Below are 3,807 nucleotides of genomic sequence, written 5' to 3' on the forward strand. Positions count from 1 at the left end.
CCCTATTATTATGTTATCCTTCTTTTATTCTTTAAAATAAAAAAAAAAAAGAGGACACAATGAAGAGAGCTCACAGACCCCCACCCTGTTATGCAAATTTCTGCTCCACTGGCAGGTCCCAAACCAAATAAGGAAATGTTCTTGCCTCCCCAACCACCTGGAACCCTGACTCTATCAAATCTGTAGTTGTAGCCCCACTTGGGCTCGACATTCTAAACTCTTATGTTAGATGTTGTCTGCTGGCTAAAAACACTTGTTTGTCTCTCCTCGGCCTCCGTGGGTAAATCATCCTGTTTTGCTGCAACAATGTGTTCTCAGCTTCAGCACTGACTCCCTTGAGGGCCCCCCTTGTTTGACTGCCTATTGTATTTCTATCTAAACTTAGTTATCTGTAATATGAGGACACCTCCAAGCCAAGATGGCCCTATGACCTATGTAGCCCAGGCTGGCCTCGAGCTCATCAGGATCCTCCTGTCTCAGCCTCCCCAGTGCTGAGATTACAGCCTGGGGTCTAGGTCCCCTTCTAGTAAACAAATCCCCATCACAGCACTTCCTGTTGCCCTGATGACCTCCAAAGGCCCCTTCCAAGTGCCACCACATAGAGCCAGGGCTTCCCATCACAGGCTCTGTGTTGAGGGGAGCACAGTTCACCCCTTGCTCCTGCCACACAGGTGAGGAGCTGCAGGTGCAAAGGTGAGCAGGGTCAGTGTCCAAGGTCACCAGCAGAGGACTCCGGCATCAGACTGCCATCAGGGCCCAGGGTCCCAGCTGCTGAGCTACGAAGCTTCTTGCTGCAGAGAAGGACACACTGATGGCCACCCAGAGGACCAAAGAGCTCTTCCCAGGGGCACACACACCCCACAAAGCTTTCAGGGAAGAACATCTCTTCATCTTCCTTTTTCAAATCCTCTGTCCTTCCTTTTTCCATAGACACTGAAGGAAACTGAGACTCAGGCTCTAGTAGACAAGTTTTTCTCTAAAAGATATGCCTGGCGTGGGGGCATGTGTCAGCCTGGACTACATAGTGAGTTCAAGACCAGCCTGAACCTCACAGGGAGACCCCATCTCAAAAAATCAAAATAATAATAACAATAATAAAAATTTTCTAAAACCCTCAGGTGTAGTGGCACATGCTTGAAATCCAAGCATCCTTGGGGGACTGAGGCACAAGCGTTGCCACAAGTTTGAGGCCAGTATGGGCTGGATTGAGAGTTCAAAATCACCCTGAACTATAATGAGGTCCTGTCTCCAAAAAAACCAAAAAGTAAGTAAATAAAATGAAAAGCAAAACAAGCCAGGTACCTGTAATTCTAGCACTTGGGAGGCTGAGGCAGGAGGACTGCTCAGAGCTCAAGGCCAGCCTGAGCTACACAGTGACTTTGGGCTGGGGATGTGGCTCAGTGGTAGAGCTGTTGCCTTGCATGCACAAGACCCTAGGTTCAATCCCCAGTACCCACTCCACACACACACACACACACAAAGACAGGTAAGAAAAACATAATGAGTTCAAGGCCAGCCTGAACTAGGTAACAAGACCCTGAATTAACAACAAACAGATAAATAAAACAAATAAATCATCTGTGCAACCAATTCTCCTGGCTCTGATTCCAGGAACCCAGTATAACCTTCTGGTGATCATTTACCCTGTTCATTTTTTTATACTGGTGCTCCAGTTCCAGATTTGCAGCTGATGTTTTGCATTCTGAAGCAACAGCTATCCTCCCATAGCTACCTCTGTCTGTTGTGAGACCGCTTAGCAAGGGCAAGTCCCTGGATCTCACCACCGCTGGGAACAAGGACAAGGAAGCACCAAGGTCTCCGAGGCCGAGGAATGGTGGCGTCTCTCAGCCCCTGGGGCGGCCAGCAACCCCTCGAGCTGCACTGCTCCACAGTGCAGGGCACGCCTGGCCCACACGAACATCTCTCCCTGGCAGCATCCAGGCAATCATGACTCGGGGTGGCCGGCCTCACTCATGAGATCCAGATCTTCAATTCACGCAGGGTTAGGCCCTAAGAGGAGAACCCTAGACCCGGAAGCCTCTGCATGTCACAGGTGGCTACTGCCACAGCCTCCCTGCGATTATTTTCTCGGAATTTCTCCCATCAATAACGACAGGCCTCTGGGTGAGCTTCCGAGCAGCCCAATCGCAGCGCGGGTCCTTGACTCTCAGAGGGCAGCCTGGGGTGAAGCGGTCCATAAGAACATGAGCAGCTCCGTGCAGCTCCAAGCCGTTCCCAGCACCGGAGGCCCAGCCCAGGTACCGTCTGGGTGCATTTGCTTCCCTGTGCCACAGCCATCGAGAGCGTCCAAGCCATCGTCATTGCTGACCTCATTTCTCTTAGCAACCACCAACTACTGTCCCTGCTTCCTCCTGTCCACTACTAGTGTTCATTCTTTATGTAGCACCTACCTAGAGAATTTGCTTTTTTTTCTTGTCTTTTAGAGACAGGGTCTCGCTATGCAGTTCAGGCTGGGCTTGAGCTCACTTTGTAGCCCAGGCTGGTCTCAAACTCACAACAATCCTCCTGTCTCAGCCTCCCGAGTGCTGGGATTACAGGCGTGCACCACCACGCCTGGCTTGTCCCAGAGATTTTAAACAATTCATCAATTTTTGGGTATGAGGGATTGAACCCAGGGCCCTCGAACTGAGCTATAACCACAGCTCTTTTTTACTTGTTATTTTCTCACTGAATCACTACATTGCCCAGACTGGGCTCAAACTTGGAGTCCTCCTGTCTCAGCCTCCCGAGTGCTGGGATTACAGGCGTGCACCACCACGCCTGGCTTGTCCCAGAGATTTTAAACAATTCATCAATTTTTGGGTATGAGGGATTGAACCCAGGGCCCTCGAACTGAGCTATAACCACAGCTCTTTTTTACTTGTTATTTTCTCACTGAATCACTACATTGCCCAGACTGGGCTCAAACTTGGATCCTACTTCCTTAGCCTCGCAGAATTCTGGGATTACAGGCGTACACCGTAGGGGCCTTTGTAGTTTTGTATATAATATGCATTCAACTTGAATTCGCAATGAGAAAGGACAGTCACTCTCACTTTACAGATGAAAGCCAAGGTCTGAAAGAGGGGGAACGGTTTGTCCGGAGTCAGGAAGCATCTCTGGTTCTGATTTTCTTTTTTGGTACTGGGACTCGAACTCAGGACCTTGCGCTTGCCAGACAGGTGCTTGTGCCGCTGAGCTATATCCCCGGCTCCCCTGGTTGTGATTTCCAATAAGCTTCTTGTTCATTTCTAAGACTGTTTTGCTTTGCTCCAATGTCATGCTTTTTTCTCCAAAGTGACTAAATCGAAGACGTATTTTTACTTTATTTGCAAAAAATTGTTCTTCTTCATAGGTTTCTTCCGAAAATGTATGAAATGGGACCTCGAATGGAAGGCTAGGAAGTCACCCTCCACCAGGTCTGGCCCCTTTAGGACCCCTCACCGCTGTTCTGCCATTCTCTTGCCGCGCATTCCCGCTTTCATTCTGGTCAGCCACCGAGCCCTCCAAAGGCTCCGCCCCCTTCAGGGCCGAACTGCCCAAATCCAAGATGGCGTCAAGCGCGTCGGCCCTAACGGAAGTGATCTCACGCTACTCCGGAAGGGAAGGCGGGAAGCGAGCGAGCGGGTGGGTGACTCGCGGTGGGGCTGTGGGTGGGGCCGTGTCCGAGTCCCTGGCTTTCACGCGTGGGGCTCGCCAGCTCCTGGGAGCCGGGTCAGAACACAGGGCCAGGGGCGTCGGAGGGAGTCGCCGCGCGGCTTGCCGCGGGCCCTGGGAGCCGGCGTCCCGCCCTCGGCGGCCTCCGCG

General features: G+C 51.2%; 1 protein-coding gene across 1 annotated transcript in view; it reads left to right on the forward strand.

Annotated features, from left to right (window-relative positions):
* Positions 1-3,635: 3,635 nt before the first annotated feature.
* Positions 3,636-3,807, forward strand: part of Osbpl11 (oxysterol binding protein-like 11) — a gene marked incomplete in the record, with an annotated part of 63,601 nt that continues 63,429 nt past the window's right edge. The window contains 1 exon segment of the mRNA XM_013513473.1: positions 3,636-3,807.

The sequence above is a fragment of the Chinchilla lanigera genome, unplaced genomic scaffold, assembly GCF_000276665.1.
Source record: "Chinchilla lanigera isolate Chin_1 unplaced genomic scaffold, ChiLan1.0 scaffold00019, whole genome shotgun sequence".
Taxonomy (NCBI): Eukaryota; Metazoa; Chordata; class Mammalia; order Rodentia; family Chinchillidae; genus Chinchilla; species Chinchilla lanigera.